The sequence below is a fragment of the Cnephaeus nilssonii genome (assembly GCF_951640355.1).
Source record: "Cnephaeus nilssonii genome assembly, chromosome: 18".
Taxonomy (NCBI): Eukaryota; Metazoa; Chordata; class Mammalia; order Chiroptera; family Vespertilionidae; genus Cnephaeus; species Cnephaeus nilssonii.
This window is the reverse complement of record NC_137089.1, coordinates 24128353-24150375: the sequence shown is the minus strand read 5'-3', so window position 1 is coordinate 24150375 and position 22023 is coordinate 24128353. Positions and strand designations below refer to the sequence as shown.

At 40.4% G+C, this 22023-nt stretch overlaps 1 pseudogene across 1 annotated transcript; it reads right to left on the bottom strand.

Annotated features, from left to right (window-relative positions):
* Nucleotides 1–20445: 20445 nt before the first annotated feature.
* Nucleotides 20446–20705, bottom strand: LOC307114109 (cytochrome c oxidase subunit 6B1-like; annotated as a pseudogene). The gene has a single exon. The product of its transcript is annotated as a cytochrome c oxidase subunit 6B1-like (transcript).
* Nucleotides 20706–22023: the final 1318 nt, after the last annotated feature.

The window sequence follows — 22023 nt, the reverse complement described above, 5'->3', positions numbered from 1 at the left end:
AAATTAAGGCGCTACCTACTCTTTCTAGATTCCTGGGCTGTTTTTCTTTTATGTGCATGATTTCCTGTATCTTTCCCCCCTCCCCCTTGACTGTTGACCTTTAATGTCCCAGGGCCAGTTTTAAATCTGAGTGAGTTCCCTGATCTCTCTTTCCCTTTGTGGTAGTAAATCTGCCCTGCCATCTTCTTCTATCACTGACCACATTGGTCCAATCCCACCAACTTGCATCAGCCCTGGCATAACACGTAAAAGAGTTGATTTTGGAGACATAGGTTGGAGTCCCTGCTTAGCCACCTGTTAGTTGTGTTGTGATGAACAGGACTTACCATCTGGCCCAGTTTGGTAATAGAACTGAATATGTGGATGTCTTTTTCCCCCAAACCCAAGTCATTATACAGATAATGGGCAATTAATTTAAGGATTCCATAGTACCATACTCTTACTAATCTCTTCCCAAAAAACTTTGAAATAGTATCTATAATTTATTGACTACCCATCTTGCACCAACAATACCATTCACTACGTATTTTGTGAAGGGCGAAATATGAGCATACAAAATAATTATTAGATAAGCTAACATTGTGAGAGCTAATACAAATTGCATGAATATTTATGTTTTCCAATAATTTTACTAGCAAAATGCATTAGTGAATTCATACTGATTGAATATAGATTGAACAATTGTTCACTTTGCTAATTTTTAACTTAACATCTTTTAGCCAATAATTTCTTTTTTAAAAATAATTCTTTATTGTTGAAAGTATTACATATGTCTCCCTCTTTCCCTCATTGACCCCCCCTCCAACCCACTCCCACCCCCCCACCCCAGGCCTTCACCACCCTATTGTCTGTGGTCATGAGTTATGCATATATGCATACAAGGTCTTTGGTTAATTTTCTCCCGTCCACTAGCCATAATTTCAAACAAATGAAAAGCACACACACTTGAGGAGCATTTTGATTCTATCTTTCTTTATTTCTGTAAAAGATACATTTCAATACACTTGAGTATTCTGAGCTAATACTCCTTCCTCACTCCCCAAATTATCTTCCCATTCCCATCACATACACCAAGATGGCTCTAAATTTCTCCCATCTAGCCAGAAAAAGGAATGGGGGTAAGGAAAAAAGGAACAAGTGGTGAGCAAAGATTATCTGAGCCTCCCAGTTGCAGTCACCACATAATTTTTCTGGCTACTGACAAAGGTTTGTTTTAGAGACAGAAACCAACTCAAGAAGACCTCACTGATTCTCATGTTGCTCAAACATGCTATAATATTTTCTGCTTTAAGGTATATTTGGTTAGAGTTATATACCTAACTTGTGTTTCTTATAGACTTACTCCAAAGAAAAGAGATTGAGTGAGGAGATTATTGGACATGTTAAAACTATGTGTTTGTTTGATGTGCCGTATTTTGAGGAATAGCTTCCTGGTGAGCATGTTGTGGGGACTGCAAAGTAGAACTGAATGTTCCATAATTTGGAGCTTGACTTTGAAGCTTAGAATCAAATATGATATGGTAATTTTTATTTAAAAAATACACAAAAACTAGGCTGGCATGGCTCAGTGGTTGAGCATCGGCCTATGAACCAGGATATCATAGTTTGATTCCTGGTCAGGGCACATGCCCAGATTGCGGGCTCAATCTCCAGTGGGGGGTGTGCAGGAGGCATCCAATCAATGATTCACTCACATCACTGATGTTTCTATCTCTCTCTCTCCCTCTCCCTTCCTCTCTGAAATCAATAACAATATACATATTTTTAAATGTTTGAAGGTTCTGGGTACCTTATTTCTCTAGAAAGAATTCATCAGGCTTTTATTTCAATGATTCAGGGCTTTAAGTTGAAGCATTAAATATACATCTGAGCTAGAATAAGGGGAAGATTCTTCATTACAGGTTTCAAATAATTAGGTAGAAAATGTTGCTAAGAAGGCATAGGAGCAAGGCTAAGAATATAGGTATTGAAAGAAAACAGAAAGCACTCAAAAATATATTTTATTCTCTAAAAGAAAGGTTTATAATTCCATAATGTCTTTTTTTTTGTTTTCTGATTAAAGGGAGTAAATGTTTATTGATAAAAGCTTGGTGAATATAGAGATAAATAAATACCAGAAAAATTTCAATACTCAGACATGACTTCTGTTAATACAATGGTATTATCTTTCAAAATGTCTTAATCTCTCTGAGCTTCTGTTTCCTTGTTTGTCAGATGAGGTTGACAATAGTACCAACCCCCTAAGCTTTGTCTGAAAATTAATTTGATAAACCATGTGAAAGCTTAATGTTCGGTACAAAGTAAGCATTCAAAACAGGTGAGCTGTTGTTATACTTCAATGCATATCGCCATCTTTATATTTCATAAATCAGGCTTTCCTTTTATTTTATATCTTGATCTTTTTATTTAAAATATCCTTTTGCCCTAACTGGTTTGGCTCAGTGGATAGAGCATTGGCCTGCGAACTGAAAGGTCTCAGGTTCGATTCCCGTCAAGGGCATGTACCTTGGTTGCGGGCACATCCCCAGTAGGAGGTGTGCAGGAGGCAGCTGATAGATGTTTCTCTCCCATCGATGTTTCTAACTCTCTATCCCTCTCCCTTCCTCTCTGTAAAAAAATCAATAAAATATATTTAAAATACCCTTTTTCTAGGTCATTAATAATCTTTAAAACATATTTTAATAGTTCCATAGTATAGTATTTCATCCTGCTGACCCGTGGTTCTCACCTAAGTGTGATTTCACCCCTCGTGGACATTTGGCAATGTCTAGAGACATTTTTGATTGACACAGCTATGGGAAATAGAGTACTACTGATATCTAATGAATAGAGGCCAATAATGCTGCTAAACATCCTACAAGGCCCAAGACAATCTTCCACAACAAAGAATTCTTCAGCCCCAAATATTAAAGTGCTGCATTTGAGAAAGCCAAGGATGTATCAAGATTTTTCTTAAACCAAGCTATTCTTCATAAACATTTAAATAAATGTTATTATAAGTAATTCTGAAATGAAAATCCTGGTTCTTCCTATTTGCTGAGGCTGTTCTGTGATCTACATGACAAGTTACTTTAAATTGCATCAATATAAGCAGTTGTGTGTGCACGTGTGTGTATGTATGTGTGTGTATATGTGTGTGTGGAGGGGTGTGGGTATGTGTAGACTTGCACTAGGGAGCATAATACAAATTTTCCTTAGTCCACATCCTTGGGACAATTAATTATCACTTGAAATCTTCTAAAAGGAATCAACATTTTAAGAGTAGATTATATGGTGCTAAAGTATTCTTATTGATAGCTATGCTAGAGGGTGTATTAATTAACATAAGCAGTATTAAAAATAATTTTTCATTAGTGTAATAATTTTTCATTAGTTGCAACAGGTGATTAAGAGTTGATTAATGTGTCCTTGAAATATGCTTATTGATATCTACACCAGAGGGTATGTTAATTAGCATAAGTGATATTAAAAACAAGTCAGAGAAAGACAAGTACCATATAATTTTACTTATATGTGGAATCTAATGAACAAAATAAACTAACAGACAAAATAGAAACAGACTGATAGATACAGAGAACAGACTGACAGCTGTCAGAGGGAAGGGGGTTGGGAGGCTGGGTGAAAAAGCTGAAGGGAAGGAAATTTGACTTTGAGTGGTGCACCCAAAACTTATAGACACAGACAACAGTATAATGATGACCAGAGGGAAGAGGGGGCGGGGGCAGGTAGAAGGGGATAAAGGGGGTAAATGGTGATGGAAGGAAACTTGACTTTGGGTGGTGAAAACACAATATAATATACATATGGTATATTATAGAATTGTACACCTGAAACCCATATACTTTTATCAACCAATGTCACCCCAATAAATTCAATTTAAAAAATCAAAAAAGTCCCAGTCGGTATGCTCAGTGGTTAGCGCATCAGCCGGAGCACTGAGAGGATGCGAGTTCATTCCCAGTCAAGGGCACATACCTGGGTTGCAGGTTCGATCCCCAGCTCCAGTTGGTGCACGTGCAGGAGGCAACCAATCGACATGTGTCTCTCTCACATGGATCTTTCTTCCCCCACCCCCACCCCCCATGCTTCCACCCCTTTCACTCTTTCTAAAAAATCAATGGAAAAATACACTTGGGTGGGGACTACGGTAACAACAAAAAAAAAATCATTTTAATTAAATTTAATTTCAAAATAAATTTAAAGTCTTGGGATACCTCAAAAATAATAATAATTTTCATTGGGGTAATGAGTGATGTTTCCTATAAGTGATTGATAAGAAGTAGGTTACAAGACTCACTGCTCTTGGATGCCAGACATGTAGGAATAGGACAAGACTAGGAATCCAGTGCCATCGGTCAAGTATTTGAGGTCAAGAGTCCCTTTGGGTCACTAGTCCCTCCCTCCACGACAAACCCTGAAGCCTGTTAGACTCAGCTCTCATGGTCCTGCTTTCAGAACATTGTTGTGTTGGCCTTTACAGCAAAGTGTTGGTGACTATGCATAAAACAGAGAGCCAGCCTCTCTGAGAGAATTGTAGGTGAAAAGTACTCAAACTGGTTTGGGGGGCAATATAACATCGAAACCATGATCTCCCAAAACTACTTTGAAAGACATACAGACAACACACATGAAGGTGGAACCCAAAAGACTGATATTTTGGGGGGCAGGGGGAGAGAGATTCAGCAGAGAATCATCAGATTTTGGGTTGATCTAGACATTTCATCAATGTATGACTTGGAGCCACTTCCTTCTCTGAGCCTTAGTTTCCCTCATGAAATGAGGATTGTAGTCACCAACTTCAGCAGAGTGTGATGGCTAATTGAGACATCAACCACGTAGCAGAACACTTGGCACATTGTGAGCGTGTTGGCATCATGTGCACATCTTTATACCCACCTCCACTTCATTCCCTAGGATAAATTTCTAGAAATTCGATTTCTGGTCAAGATACCATCTTTGAATATAACATGATCGATCATTCATATTTTCTCAGTAAAACACTAATTAATTTAGTGATTTAATTATTTTCTTTTTGTTTGTTTGTTCCCCCCCCCCCCCCCCTCATGCCACCCCTTTGTTCTTTTTTAGGAAGAGATCAGTCTTCCTTTTGTTCTTCCCTTTTGGTGGGAGTCAGCTTTTCTGTTTGCTTTTAAGAATGTGCCTTGGAAACTTGTCATTTCACTTCCCTCCCACTAGCCCCAGAGTATTCAAGTGCATTCGCTGCCAGAGCCCTCCCATCTGGCTCCTGGAATTATTCTAGAAAAGTCTTACACCAACCTTTGCACATAGCAGGATTTTAGAGTTCCTGAGACTGCAGGAAGTAAACCCTGTTCTTTGCTCTGAGAAAGAAAGATTATTTGCATTTTATAACTAGGAAAACAAGACTTATTATATAGTTTTTCCAAGTCTTAAAGCTAGGGAAGAGTATGTGAATGTATGTATACGTGTGTGTGTGTGTGTGTGTGTGTGTGTGTGTGTGTGTGTGTGTGTAATGATGTGCCAGTGTAGGCTCATCACTTGTAACACATGTACCACACTGGGACAAGGTATTGATAGTGGAGGAGGCTGTGCACAGGTAGGGTAGGGAATATGTGGGAACTTTCTGTACTTTCCGCTTGGTTTGCTGTGAACCTAAAACTGATCTAAAACCCGAAGTCTATTTTTTAAGTGAATAATAATACTCTGTCATAAGCTTTAAGAAGAACTGAATGACATGAGTATAGGCCAAGCTCTTAGCACAACGCCAGACAGGTAATAACTGCTCAAGCCATGTTTATCGTTGTTGTTGGAGAAAACATAAACAAAGGCAGGAATTGCTTAATCTGTATATCTCCATTCCCCATAATAATAAAATCATCTAAATACTTGTTTAAACAAAAGGCGAGGGGACGGGGGGAGGAAGGTACTATGTGGAGAACATACTAGGAATTAAACCCAGGTACACCCTGCCTTTAAAAGCTTCTATCATTTAACTAGTTCTTTTTTCAACAGACATGTATTGCCTACCTACAATGTGTGAGGCCTCTTGGCTGGTGCTGGCAATATAGAGATGAGTGGCACCCAACAGCCCAGAAGGCAGGGCACCTGCAAACAAGTTATGTTTGGTCAAGAGTCACAGGGAGGGGAGTCTACATAAGATCAACTTCAGAGTCAAATATTAACCATTTTAAAATATCTGATTCCCAATAACTTAATTTGTCTTCTTTCTCTTCAGATGGATGGTATTCCATTCAAAGAGGAGCTTCATGACAATTCAGCTGATCTTCTATTGTCATTCTTCAAATGGAGACGTGTTAGCTGCAGCTCAGGGTAAGAAAGAATTTAAATTTGCTGGCTTGAAGTTAAGTCTAATTATAGTTATGAATTGAAGTCTTTCTTTATCTGGAACTCAACTCTGCCTATTCACCTTGCCTTAGATTTAGAAGGCAGTTCCTCTTTTTTATTTGACGTTCACATTTTTCCTCAACCCATGTAATTTATTTTTATGATTGGCATCTTGGTTAGATTAATTTTTATCATTTATTCTCAGATCTGTTAATACTTCCATTATTATTTCCTGCCTTGACATAGTACAATTTATGCTTAATTAATGAAATATCCTACCTAGGCTAAGTGATATTCATAGAGAACTGTAATAAAAGTATCAGAGAAATGAAATATATTGAGTTATTTTTAGAAAGTGAATCAAGAAAAAAATTTAGTCAAGAATAGCATTATATTAACTATTCACCCCATCATTGATAATACTGTTTGATTCCTATTACTATTAAACATGTCACTACAATGTCTCTTAATTAGTATAATAAATTATTTCTGCTAGATTCATAATCTCAAGTAGTTATTTAGCAAGACAAAATTTTATTGCATAGTCCAAGAATCATAAATATCTACTGAGAGGTACTTAATAATTAAAATAACTCCTATAAGAATACCTTTGGCTTTTAACTTTGCCATTTAAATAGAAACGTTCCCATTCTAGGGAAATTTTAAAAATATACGATACAGCCTCTTTATAATGCTGGCACTGGAAGAAAGGTTCACACTTAATTAATAAGCTTTATGTAGAGAGAGAAAGACACTATAGTAGAGGAAATGTATTTGAATTTCAGCGAATTCCATATAATATGAGCCACAATTTTGCTTTCTCATTGGATCAATCAACAGAGCCACCTGTTAATTTGCAATAAGAAATACAGCTATCAAGCCAATCACAATGTGCGTATCAGCTAACATGTCATCTTCAAAGAAGAAAAATATCTAATGAGGAAATCAAACTATTACATCTTTTCTACCCTACAAGGTACCCCTTTAAGTGAGTGAGGTTTTAAAGAGTCCAGTAAGTAACACTATTTTCTTCCATTCCTGAGCATGGCACCCACTAAGAGACAGGATGACTGACATAAACTCTATGGGAGGACAAGGCTTGGAGGTGCAGCCACAGGAACCTTTCTTGCCCCGCACTTGGCAGTGTTCACAAGCACCCTCTGAGGAGTCACTGTACCGTCCCCATTGTACAGATGAGGAAACTGAAGCCCAGAGGAGGCAAGTAATCTGCTCATGATTAAACATGTAGGAGATGGTGGGGCTAGAAATGTGAAGTCAGGCAGTCTGCCTCCAAAGTCTACATTGAAAACACTGTCTGCCTCACTTCGCAGTTTTGTTTTGTTTTTTTGTCCATGGCATTCTAGTGGTTGGAGAACAGAGGTCCATGCAGGAAACTCCTCTGTTGTGCAGCTGGGTCTCAGCCATTTTGACAACTGACAGTTCATCTGAGAGACTCACACCCTTTCAGTATTAGCAAGTCAAGTGAAGCCAGAGATCGTAAGGCCCCCAGATGGAAATTGACCACATGATGAGCACGGCTGTCTGTGACACTGGCTACATGTTTGTACAGGTTCCCTTCCCTTTACCTGAACTGAACCCACCTCTCTTGTCCACCTCACAACTCTCAACCCTTCCAGACCCAGTTTAAGAGGGCTCAGTTTTAGAGTTCCTGAGATTGCAGGAAGTAAATCCAGTTGCCTATTTTTTAAAAATATATTTTTTTATTGATTTCAGAGAGGAAGGAAGAGGGGGAGAGAGAGAGAAACATCCATGATGAGAGAATCATGGATCGGCTGCCTCCTGCAAGTCCCCCACTGGGGATCGAGCCCACAACCCAGGCACGTGCCCTTGACCGGAATCGAACCTGGGACTTTTCAGTTCACAGGCCGACGCTCTATCCACTGAGCCAAACCGGCTAGGGCCAGTTGCCTATTTTTAAAAGTCTGCTCTGGCCCTGGCTGGTTTGGGTCAGTGGTTAGAGTGACAGGCCAATGAAGGACGCATACCTTGGTTGCAGGTTCGATCCCCGGCTCTGGTTGGGACACATGGAGGAGGCAACCAGTTGATGTGTCTCTCTCACATCGATGTTTCTCACTCTGTGTCTCTCCCCCTCCCTTCCACTCTCTCTAAAAAGCAATGGAAAATTATCCTCTAGTGAGGATTTTTTAAAAAAACACAGTTATATTAGAACCCCTTCTCTTTAATCGTCTCGTCTATTGTTCAGGATACATTGCCAGGGTAATGCATTACCTGAGGTGTCCCAGCTGCCTCTACCCAGTTTCACTGTGATTGTGGGGGAGGGGTTGGTGAAGGTAGTTCCCACATCTATGGCTTTCTTTTCTTCTTGATAATGGCGGCTGCTAAGCCACAGCTGCCACACCTCTGTTCCACATCTTCACCCTATCACTGGGTTTAGCTGCAATGGGTACCAGCCACTGAGGTGGGAATGCTGCTTCAGCCACTGAGGCCGGAATGCCGCTTTAGCCTCCAGGTTGCTGAGTGTGGGCTGCAGCCTGACATGTCCACAACCAGGGCATCAGTTGGGGCCATGACTGATGCTGCACAGAGTGCTGCACTGTGTCTGCAGCTCCCGTCTCTGTCCTCCCCAGCCCCGCCCCATCCTGCCTCCCCAGCTCATTCTGATGTGCCCACCTTCAGAAATCTCAATGCATAAATCTCTCAGGCATGTTTGTGTGTTGAGCAGGGAATAATTTGTTGAATTATAGTTGTTCAATTTGTTGTAACTTTAAGAGGAGAAACCAGGAAGTCTTTTCACTCCACCATGATGCTGATGACCCTCTTAGCAACTTTCTAATTATTGAGTTGAAGTCCCAGGTATCTTGACAACAGGAAGGAGAATTTCAGCTGATGGACATGATGGTCACATTAGTCATGGCAGTTAGATCTTATTACTAATCAATTCATTGGCATTCTGATATAGGAATTTGTCTTTTGTAAGTTATAAAAGTGTATGTTAATGCTAAAGTTGAGTCCGTGCTTCTTATTTGTTTCCTTGTTGCTTGTCAATGACTTGAATATATATATATATATATATATATATATATATATATATATATATATATATCCAGATCACACTATTAACAAAATCAAAACTTAAAAAAATTATATAAATTAGATGAACCAAAATGTACCAATAAAAAATCAACTAAGGATAAATATAGGAAATAAGTGCACAAATAAAGAAAGAAGTGACTTAGCAGCAGTGGGTATAATAGTATTAATTTTTAAATCTGAGGAGCTTTGATTGATAATAAGCTTGGTATGGGTTAAAAGTAGAATATAGAAAAAAAAACTATGAAGCTAGTGATCTTGGATAAGTTACTAAACCTCTCTGCTGTCATTTTCCTTGTCTGTAAAATGAGGATTACGATTATACTTAACCATAAGGTTTTCATAGGATTAAATAAATTAACAAATAAAAAGTGCTTTGATTTTCAACAAACGGTACTGGAATTAGACATTTACATGTAGAAAAATATGAATCTAGACTCACAGAACTTACACTCTTCACAAAAAAAACAAACTCAAAATGGAACCTAAATATAAAACAGGACACTATAAAACTCCTAGAAGAAAGGAGGAAATCTAGATGGCTTTGAGTTTGGTGATGACTTTTTAGATACGACACCAAAGGCCCAGTCTATGAAAGAAATAAGTGATAAGGTGGACTTTATGAAAATTAAAAATTTCTATTCAGTGAAAGACATCATCAAGAAATAAAAAAGGCAAACCACAAATTAAAAGAAAATACTTGCAAAAGATATATCTGATAAAGGACTGTTATCCAAAATATAGAAAGAACTCTTAAAACTCAACAATAAGAAAACAAACTATTAAAAAATGTATGTGTGTATATATATATATATATATATATATATATATATATATATATATATTAGAGAAATATGCTAATTAACCAGAACGCCATAACAGGTCGACGGGACAGGAGGAGGTTGCGAGCGCAGCGGCAGGGGCGGGGCGGCAGGGGCCTTTGCGCACCTGCACTGGGGGAGGGCCTGATCAGCAGCAGCCTCCACTACTTCAAGGGCCGGAGAGGGAGGCAGGGCCGGACTGGCAGCAGTCTCAGCTGCTGCGGGGCCCGGGGAGGGAGGCAGGGCTGGACCGGCGACTCAAGGGTGGGTGGCACCATGTGATTTCTAATCACACGCTGGGCTCCTAGTATTGTAATAAATGTGTATTGTGTGAGGTGGGTACTACATTTATTGGGGTAATCACTTTGTAAGTTATATAAATTTCTAATCACTGTGTTGTATACCTGAAATTAATGAAATATTGTATGTCAACTGTAATTGAAAAATTTTTAACTATGGGAAAAAAGATCAGTGGTTGCCAGAGGTTAAAATGAGGGAGGGTTGAATAAGAAGAGCACAGAGTATTTTTAGGACAGTGAAAATACTCTGTATGATATCATAATAATGGATACATGCCGTTATACATTTGTCAAAACCCATAGAATATACAACACGAAGAGTGAACCAGAATGTAAACTGTGGACTCTGGGTGATAAAGATGTGTCAGTGTAGGTTCATCTGTGGTAACAAATGTATCACTCTAGTGGGGAATGTTGATAATGGGGGAGTCTATACATGTGTGGGAGCAGGAGGTATTCAAGAAATCTCTGTAACTTCCTCTTAATTTTGCTGTGAACCTCAAACTGCTCTAAACAAATCAAATCTTAAAATGCAAAAAAGTGCTTAGAACAGTGGCTGACAAAGCACTGTATAAATATCAATTGCTATTATTAGGGGTAGTATTCGGTTAGAAAAAAACACACAAGATCAGATGCAAAATAATCCACATGCCTTTGAACCCAGCAAGAAACAAAACATCAGTGTTACATCCTGGAGGAAGTCTTAGCTTGAAAGTGACCGTTGATGACTATTATTCCTGGTCATGTACAGCAAAGCCATGAGGATGGGAACAGGCACGATGGGGTGCGGAAGGGGGCCTCCCACCACCTTACAACAAAGCATTGTCCAGCCCCAAAAGGCAGTATGCCGAGGTTGAGAGACCCTGCTCTGATGCCTTCTCTCTCTTCGAGGTCTTCTGTGTAGTTTTCTCTTCAGCCCACCTCTCACCTGTTCCTTTAATTCCTAGACTGATCTATGATTATCATGACAAAGCAATGGTTTTTTACAAGAAGATCACTTTTGTCTTAGACAAAATCTAGTATTCTCAGAATATGTGTATTCCTTGGAGTGTGGAGTGTTTTGTTAAAGGAAGATAAATGTAAGCCGCTGTTTTGAACAGAAATGAGTTTATTTTCTCACTGAAAAGAAGTTGTGCACTAAAGCCAGCCCTCTTGTTATTCTCTACCCTGAAGACACATTTCAGGGATGCATCTGACAGCTTCTACGCAGATCTTCTTCAGATGTCATCTCTGCACCAGAATAAAGATGAAGCCTGTTGTGAGAACCCTGCAAAAGGCAGAATTCAGTCCCGTAACTCATTAATTCTTGACACAAAAATGTTTGATCAAAGACAGAGCTGTATCCTTCAATTTTTCATGATGATAAAATCTGAAAAGGAAAAGAAAAAAAAACACACACACACCAAAGTAGATAGGACATCTTTGTTAGCACAGAACATTATTTGAAAGCAAGTAGCTTCAAATATATCGGTCCTCTTAAAGCTGTTCTTTCATTGCAAAAAAAAAAACAAAACATGTATTAGTTTGAATTCTACCCATATCTTCATATATTCTAGTTTAAAACACACAAACAATGTAGCAAGTCAAACACAGAATTACTTAAGAAATCTCTGAAGAAATTTCTACTTTGGTACAAGAGGTCTCATCTCCTCACGCACCTACTCCATCCACACTCATCTTCTTGCTGTTCCTTCACGTCTCCAGGGAAGCGCCTGTCCCAGGCCCTTGACACTTTCTGTTCCCTGTCTTGGGCACTCCTTCCCTGAAGACCCACATGGCTCATCCTCTCACTTCCTTCAGATCTTCACAGGAAATCACTTCCTCAGGGAGCCTTCCCTCCCCGGCTCAATGCTCTCTACTCCCATTCCCTGCACGTCTTCTCTCCATTGCACTTACCACCTTCTAATGTATCGTATGTTTTACGTGTTCATTGTAGTAAGGACTCAATAAACACAAGGAAGGAAATAGGGGGATGCTGGTAGCATCGGTTTTGCTGGAGGGGATTTGGTAGGCGAGACCTGACTCTGGAGCTCTAATGCTGGTGGAGCGTCTAACTCCAGTCCGTAGCCAAGGTGGTGTGGTTCTGGAGCCATGTGCCCACAAGGCCTTCCGACTCCCCAGCGTCCAGGAAATTGCAGAGGAAGCCCTTTCACCAGAGGGTGGTTCTCAGTTTGTATCCTGGGAGTCACTCCTGGAACCTCAGTGAGAGCCCGCCGCTCTCCACAATCTATCTCGTTCATCTTACATTATCCAAATGTTTTCCATTATCTAAAGCAGAGCCCTCACTAATATTATGTATATATTATGCTATTTCTATTTATACTAATACTAGAGGCCCGTGCACCTGTGGGGTCCCTCGGCCTGGCCTGCACCTTCTCACAATCCGGGACCCCTCGGGGGATGTCAGAGAGTCTGTTTCAGCCCAGTCCCCACAGGCCAGGCCAAGGGACCTCACCAGTGCACAAATCCACGCACCTGGCCTCTAATATGTATATAAGATCTTTGGTTAATCTCTTCCCGCCCTCCCTCCAGCAGCAACCTAACCCATGGCTGATTCCACGAGGAATCGGGCTCCCTCCTCTACTGGTCAGAGCATCTGCCCCATGGTGGTCATTGCGCGTCATAGCTACCTAATGAATGGTCAAATGGTCAGACAGTGACTTATAATCTATCTATCTATATAAAAGATAGGTAGATTATATCCTCATTTTACAACAGGAAAACTGAGCATCTAACAGGAACGCTAAGTGACAGCAATGAGTCAAGCCTGTTTGTATGATCCCACAAACAAAATGAACAATTCTAGATTCCTCTTCCAATGATTCAGACAAACCCACTCAGTCCCAAAAATTCCTCCTCCTAAGCCCTCAAAACATGGATTTGTAGAAATGATGAATAACTGTATTCTTTCCAACCCAGCCCTCTGCCTGGAATAATTTGCACCTGCTCTCCATGCCTGTTCAAACTGCTCCTGCGAGGTAAGAAACTCTTGCATCTCAAGATTTCATCATTTTGCCGAATGTATCCTCTATGATATTTTTGTGGAACTTTCTTTTGTTGTACTGGGAAGCTCAAATTAAGTCACAAAAATCATCTGGTTATAAAACATCCGCTGTGGGTTTACAGTGCATATAGTGGATTCACATCTTCTGTCAGCTAAAAATGGTTTGTTTTCCTTTTGGGATTACTCCGTTGGTGACTGTGTGATTTGGGACAGTCAGAGGTCGAGGACTTGGCTGTCTTTTGCACATTCTGTTGAAGCAGCTACACTCTTTCTGCATCTAGTTATTTCTTGTATAATGTGGAGTTTGCTTTTAAATCTGAAAACATTTTCCGAAGAGAAAACCGGCTCAGAAAAAAAATAAAATAAAACATATAGTGGAGAAAATCCTTTCCATTATTTATATAACACTAGAGGCCCGGTGCATGAAAATTCATGCACTGGAGGGGGGTCCCTCAGCCTGGCCTGCTCCCTCTCACAGTCCAGGAGCCCTTAGGTGTGGGAGGCAACCCAGCGATCAGGGGAAGGCAATGTCCCATCACACCTCTGCTGCTGCCACTGCTGGCAGCGCAAGCCTCGGCCGGCTCTGGATACCTGAGCCTCGGGCAGCCACCATCCAAGGCTTGCCTGTGCCTCGGGCCAGCCCTGGGCAGCTGGAGGGGCTGAGGGGACTGGGGGACTCCGGAGGCAGGCGGGCGGAGCAGCCAGGCCTGCCTGGGGGCATGCCTGCTGCCCCAGCAGGGCTGAGGGGACTAGGTGCCGCCATCTTGTGGCTGTGGGCACCACCATCTTTGAGGGCAGGGCAGTCAATTAGCATATTCCCTCCTTATGGGCTGTGGGTGCTGTCATCTTTGAGGGCGGGGCAGTTAATTAGCATATTCCCTCTTTATTCGATAGGATTGTACAAACAAGCCAGGGACAAGCTACTCCTCTGAAGAGACAATTCTGGTGAGAGAAGATTCCATAATTTGTAAAGCAAAGGAAGTAGAAGGAATCAAAGGATAAAAAGGGCTAACACTTTTTTTTTTCAGGGGTATTAGAAAGTTAGTAATATAAGGTTATCAAATAATGTGTCAGTTAATTATATTGTATTTTTACACACAGTGGGGTTTTTAAATTAAAGTTATTTCATGAATTTTTAAGAATTGGTCCAAAATAAGTACAGAAGGAACTGTCCCTTTAAAAGTTGCAAGTTAGATAACGAGAAATTGTCATAGTTATTAAAAGAAAAGAGAGACTCTCTCTTGGTCACCAAACTCAACACTAAATTGCCTTCTGCTCACATGGAAATTAGATCCTAACAACAAAGCGAACGCCCCTAAAATTGTCAGGTTCATATTATATTTAATGTAATAGTTTATTAGGTTTAAAAGAGAGAGGAGAGAACGGGGGCGGGGGGGGGGGGGGAAGGAGAGAAGGGGAGAGATGAAAAATAAAATATTTGCTACCATCAATAGAAATTATATTTCTAAAAGGATTTCATATTAGAGAATTCTTTCTCAAAACACCATTGCACACGATGTTGCCCTAAATATATAGCACATATATGTAAATAGGTAATTCCCAGAATATACCAGGAAGCTCAGATCAGAGGAACTGCTGTGAGTGGTCAGGGGTTGGGAAAAGACCCTGCTCTGTGCAGAGCCAGGCGTGTGTCGGTGAAAAAGGAAACCCTGGGAAGGAGAATTCACATATTTGGATCTTGCAGGATTTACCAAAGGGCCTGAAATGTGCACTTTTTTGATTAGTCATTACATTCCACAGCCTGATACATTGCCACACACATGAGGGGTCAATAAATATTTGACCAACAGTTGGATGCCGGTGATGTCTGCTGAGCACAGGTGCACATAGCAACTGCTTTCTTCCTTCTTGTCTTAAATGGTGAAGCAGTGCCTATCCAACAGGCACCTTGTTCCAACCGGGAAGCAACAGCCAGTATTCTAAGGACAGAGCAGACAGAGGTCACAGATGTGGGTCTTCGAGGCTGTAAGGAGCTGCTTCCTCCAGATAGTTTGTTATGTGAGATAATCAAATGTTTTATTGTTTATTCCTGAAACCACTGTTATTTATTATTCAAAGAAGGGGGGGAGGTCATTTATTACTTGCAGGAAAAAAAACATTCTTAATTGACATACCCCTAAAAAGAAAAAATTTATCTTTTTTCTGGGTTCTCAAAAATAGGCCCAGTCTGATTTCAAGACTCCTTCACCACAGCGTTTCCAGCCCAAATGACAAACAAACAAAATCACCTGTTTGCTGATATTTGCAATTCTTCACTTAATGCAGTGGTCAGCAAACTGCGGCTCGCGAGCCACATGCGGCTCTTTGGCCCCTTGAGGGTGGCTCTTCCACAGAATACCACGTGCGGGCGCACACGTACAGTGAGATTGAAACTTCGTGGCCCATGCGCAGAAGTCGGTTTTCGGCTCTCAAAAGAAATTTCAATCGTTGTACTGTTGATATTTAGCTCTGTTGACTAATGAGTTTGCCGACCACTGACTTAATGGAACACTCTACTAGTATCTAGAAGACGAGTGACATCGTCTCGTCCTTAATTGTATAGCACCTGCTTTGTCTATGGGTGAGCTCCAAGAGAGAATTTCCTGTATGGGGAACTTTTTGGCTCACAAATTCAGATAATCCTCAACATATCTATTTTTTAATTTATTATGGATTTCTTTGGTCAGCCATTACTAAGCGTTTAATTTTCAAATTAATCGCACTACTATTATGCATTGCATAAATCACCATCTCTGAAGTGATTCCTCATCAGTCATCTTTTCCCTGGATTCTTCTCTCAAATTATCAATGTATTGTCTCTCAGGTCCAAATCCACCTTTCTTTGGCTTGCTTCAGGAGCAGGACTAAGAAAACATTTGGCAGCTGGCGCAATGTTAGACTTTGTCAGTAGGGGGCGCAGAAGGGACATTGCCAGAGAAAGGGGCTGCTCTTCCTAGTTCTTTTGTGTGGTTTTTGCTCTGGCAGCCCTTGACACAAGCAGCATATGGATGGGCACCCAGGGGCACTCATGCTCCAGCAAGTTTTGCCAGCACCCCTGCAGAGTCTCACGAGCACCTCAGAGGCTCTCAAAGGGCTGATTCTCAGTTAGTTCCACTGGGGCCCCAACAGGTGGTTTCCAGCCAACCCTGGCTGGAGGCCCTTCAGCAAATTTCTCTGCCATTAAATAGGCACAGCCAGACCCTCTCTAATAGGGTTTGGATGTCCATGTTGTCCTTTTTCCAAGCCCTTTCTTTCCATGGCTATTAGCCTCAGCTGTAAAGTTAGTTCTCTTTATTGCTAAGTTGTAACCCCCTGTTGTTAGTTAACCTGTTAATAATTTATGCCTTGGTAGTTAATCCCTGCTGTTAGGTCATTATTAGATACTAATTCTTTATATTGAAATGTTCTGCTCAAATTACTTGGTGGTTTCTGTCTCCTGGCTAGACCCTGCGTGACACATCATCTCTAGGTCAGTCAGGAATTCTGCATGGGGTAGCTTCATTTTACACAAATATCAGTTTACTGACTTTTAAAACAAATCAACCTATCAGTTGTAATGTCAGGCATGTAAAGCCAAATTTGTAAGCCTGGTGATTCAGTACATTAATGTTAATCAATTATGTATTATTATGCAAAGGCTCACGAATCAGGAAAAAGTCAGTCATTGAATTTTTGTTGTGGTGGCCTTTCTTAAACCCATTAACATCTATATATACAAAAGGCTAATATGTTAAGTGTCCACCCATCAGACTGGTTGCTATGACACACACTGACCACCAGGGGGCAGATGCTCAATGCAGGAGCTGCCAAGCTGCAGTGACTTGGCAGTGGCGGTTCTGGGGTGACGCACACCGAAACCAGAGAGGAGGGGGCCCCATTTTTCACAGGGCCACACCATTCCACCTTCGGCCATGGGTTATGTTGTTGCTGGGGCACTGTTGGCCCCGAATCTAGTTTACTACACACTCGCATTTATGCTCCACACCCTGTATAACAGCAACTTTGCAGAGTGCCCTCTCGCACACCGGGACCCCCCGGGGGATGTCAGAGATCCAGTTTCAGCCTGATCCCGCAGGCCAGGCCAAGGGACCCACCTGCCAGAAGGACCCTGCTCACTCCCCAGATGCCGAGGAGGGACCGCAGGAGGTAGGCTCCAGGGTGTGTCCAGCCCATCTCACCCAGTCCTGTCCCACCAGCCACCTTCTAATTAATTTTCTTTCAATGTGCACGAATCCGTGCACCAGGTCACTAGTTTATTATAATTGTGTTTCCAAGAAAATATTTTGAATATCAGTCTGAGAACTAATTATTTAGCACACCTAAATAATTCAGTGTTTGGTGAAGTGTCTGGTATTAGAAATGGCCTCTGCTAGTACCTGTAACTCAAGGCTTTGAAATAATTTTTATTTCTACTAATAATGAACCTATAGGCAAACTACTTTAAAAAACAAACAAACAAACAAAAAAACACTACACTGCCCTGCCTGGTTTGGCTCAGTGGATAGAGCGTCAGCCTGCGGACTGAAGGGTCCCAGGTTCGATTCCTAGTCAGGAGCATGTGCCTTGGTTGCGGGCACATCCCCAGCGGGGAGTGTGCAGGAGGCAACTGATAGATGTTTCTCTCTCGTCGATGTTTCTGGCTCTCTGTCCATCTCCCTTCCTCTCTGTAAAACATCAATAAAATATATATATTTTTAAAAACTACACTTCTTTCAATTCACAAAATTGACTATCAGAACATTTGAGATTTTTAGGTTCTGTGCTATCCTTTGTCAAGAATGACCCATAATAGAGAAAATATTTGCAAATTATATATCTGATAAGGATCTAATATCCAGAATATATTAAACATACATACAATTCAACAACAAAAGTCAAACAAGCCAATTAAAATGGACAAAGTATTGGAATGGACATTTTCCAAAGAAGATATATACATGGCCACAAAGCACATGAAAAGATACTCAATGTCATTTGTCATTAAAGAAATGCAAATCAACACCACATGAGATACAACCTCACACCTCCTGGGATGGATAGAATTTTAAAAAACCACACACACAGAAAATAACTTGTGTTAGGGAGGATTCAGAGAAATTGGAATGCTGATACATTGCTGTAGGAATGTAAAATAGTGCAGGCACTAGGGAAAGCGTTTGGCTGCTCTGCTCGTCAATAATTAACATATGATTCAGCAAACCCATTCTTAGGTATAAACCCAAAAGAGCTAAAGCAGGTGTTCAAACAAATGCTTGTATGCAAATGTTCATAGCAACACTATTCACAATAGTCAAAAGGTAGATACAACCCAAATGCCCATCAACTGATGAATAGATGAGCAAAATGTGGCATAGCCACACAGTGGAGTAGTATTCAGCCATAAAAAAGGAATGAAGTTCAGATACATACTATAATGTAAACGAAGCTAGAAAACATTATGCTAAGTTAAAGAATCAGGCAAAAAGGGTCACATATTATATAATTAGATTTGCATATACTATCCCAAGTAGGAAAATCTATAGATTAGTCATTTTCAGGGACTGGAGGGAAGGGATAGGGAGTGCTTGTTGAACGGGTATGGGGTTCACTTTTGGGGTGATGAGAATGTTCTAGATTTAGTAGTGACATTTGCACAATATTGTGAATGTGCTAAACCCTGCTGAATTGTACACTAAAATGACACAGTGGTGAACTTTGTATTATATATATTTTATCACAGTAAAAAGATTGATTTTGAGAGGGAAGGAATTGGAGTTGGAAAACGTGAACAGTTCTTTTAAGAGTTTTGCTGTATGGGGAACTGAGAAATGGTGCAATAGCTGCAAGAAGATGTAGAGTGGAAGGAAAGTTTTTTGAAAATTTTGAAGATAGTACTAATAACATATAATATGGATCTGGACAATGCCCAACCAACTGAGCCACACCAACCAAGGCCAAATTAGGGCTTTGTAATCCCATGACCTTTTTTTTTTTACCCCTCCCCTCTGGTCTCCATAAGTTTGTTCTCTGTATCTATAAGTCTGTTTCTATTTTGTTTGTTCAGTTTTTTTGTTCTTTAGATTGCACATATCAGTGATATCATATGTATTTGTCTTTTTCTGTCTGAATTATTTCACTTAGCATAATACCCCCTAGGTCCATCCATGCTGTTACAAATGGTAAGATTTCATTCTTTTTTATTGCCTAATAGTATTCCATCATATATATAATTTTTATCCACTTATATTGATGGACACTTGCTTTACTTACATATTTCTGTGATTGTAAATAATGCTGTAATGACCATGGGAGTGCATATATTCTTTCAAATTACTGTTTTGGGTTTCTTCAGATATATACCCAGAAATGGAATCACTGGGTCATAAGGCAGTTCCTTTTAATTTTTTGAGGAACCTGCTCACTGTTTTCCATAGTGGTTGCACCAATCTGCATTTCCAACAACAGTGCAGTAAGGTTCCCTTTTCTCCACATCCTTGCCAACACTTGTTGTTTATTGATGATAGTTTCCTGACAGGTGTGAGGTAGTATCTCATTGTGATTTTGATTTGCATTTCTCTGACGATTAGTGATGCTGAGCAACTTTTCCTATGTCAATTGGCCATCTGTAGTTTCTCTTTGGAGAAGTGTTTATTCCGGTCTTCTGCCCACTTTTTAATTGAATTGTTAGTTTTTCTGGTGTTGAGTTATCTGAGTTCTTTATAAATTTTGAATACTAACTTCTTATCAGAGGTATCATTCATTGGTGACTATGTTCTCCCATTCAGTAGGTTGTCTTTTCTTTTCTTTTTTTTCTTTTTTGATATTTTTCTAACAAGTATTTATTGTTAGTTAAGCCATAATTCAGGATTCTAGGGTGGGACATACCCAGGCCCCCCTCACCTCCCTGGGAGAAGGATGGATGACAGAGGACAGGGGTGCATTCAGTTCAGACCTTCCCAGGAAACGTGCCTTCTGCCCAGCGGTCACCCCAGGCCAAAACCCAGGATATGGGGCACAGGGACTTGTACACACGCGGTACCATTCACACACGGAGGCATCACCCCCTTTAGCAGTCATTGCCCGCTCACAGCAGTGGGAGTCCAGGTAGTTCTGCCAATAGTTCCTGATCTGGTTCTGGTTGGGGAAGCGGCTGCCAAAAGGAGCAGTCCCGTAGTTCTTGATTTTGGTCTTGATGTCTTCTGCCATGTTGCTGATTCCCAAAGATGCCCCTGAAGCCACGCGCAGCTTAATGTGACCTTGTCTTTTCATTTTGTTGATGGGTTCCCTTGCTATGCAGAAACTTTTTGTTTGTTTGTTTGTTTTTTCTTTTGTTTCCCTTGCTCGAGGAGATATGTTAAAAAAATATATTGCTAAGAGAAATGTCCTAGATTTTACTGCCTATGTTTTACTTCTAGGAGTTTGATGTTTCAGGTCTTACACTTAAGTCTGTAATCCGTTTTTAGTTTATTACTGTATATGATGTAAGAAGGTGGTCTAGTTTCATTTATTTTTTTGCATGTACCTGTCCAATTTTCCCACCGCCATTTATTGAATAGACTGTCTTTACCATACTGCGAGGTTTTCTTTTAAATTAGGATTGTTACCATTTTTTTGGTGCATAGGTTTTAAGAGATTAACCCCACCTTTGTTTTCCCCCAGTTTGCCCTAATATTTTTGAAAGCATTTTTGCAGAATGAAGGGAATAGTGCATACCATCTGATAACAACATGCCTGCATTCTGGAATGGCTAGAGGGGTTCAGAGGAAACACCATCCACCTGCTTCTCGGTAAGCACCCATTATTCTCAAAGACACATCATTATTACAGAAGAGATGGTGGGCTTAAAAACAGAGGAAAGGCATCAGAATAGTCAGTGACAAAAACTTCCAGCTAAAGAGTTAAAGCTGCTTCCAGCATTGCAATGTTGTTAGCATAAGACATTTTCTGAGAAAAGTCCAAGTGATTAACATAGACCCTAAACCAGCTTCTGCCTCGGAAGCTTCCCTGGTCTCAACATCAGTTCTTTTGTTTAATTTATTAAATTCATTGGAGTGACATTGATTAATAAAATGATACAGGTTTTATTTTTGTTTTTTAATATATTTTATTGATTTTTTACAGAGAGGAAGGGAGAGGGATAGAGAGTTAGAAACATCGATGAGAGAGAAACATCGATCAGCTGTCTCCTGCACACACCCTACTGGGGATGTGCACACAACCAAGGTACATGCCCTTGACCGGAATCGAAACTGGGACCCTTCAGTCTGCAGGCCGATGCTCTACCCACTGAGCCAAACCAGTTAGGGCAATGATATAGGTTTTAGGTATATGATTCTATAATGTATCACCTGTATATTGTATTGTGTGTCCACGCCCAAAAGTCAAATCTTCTTTCATCACCATATGTTTTACTCCATTTACCCTTTACTACATCCTCCCCCGACCCCCGCAGTCCCCTTTCCCTCTAATAACCACCATACTGCCTGTGTCTGTAAGTTTTTGTTTGCTTGCTTGTCTTGTTTGT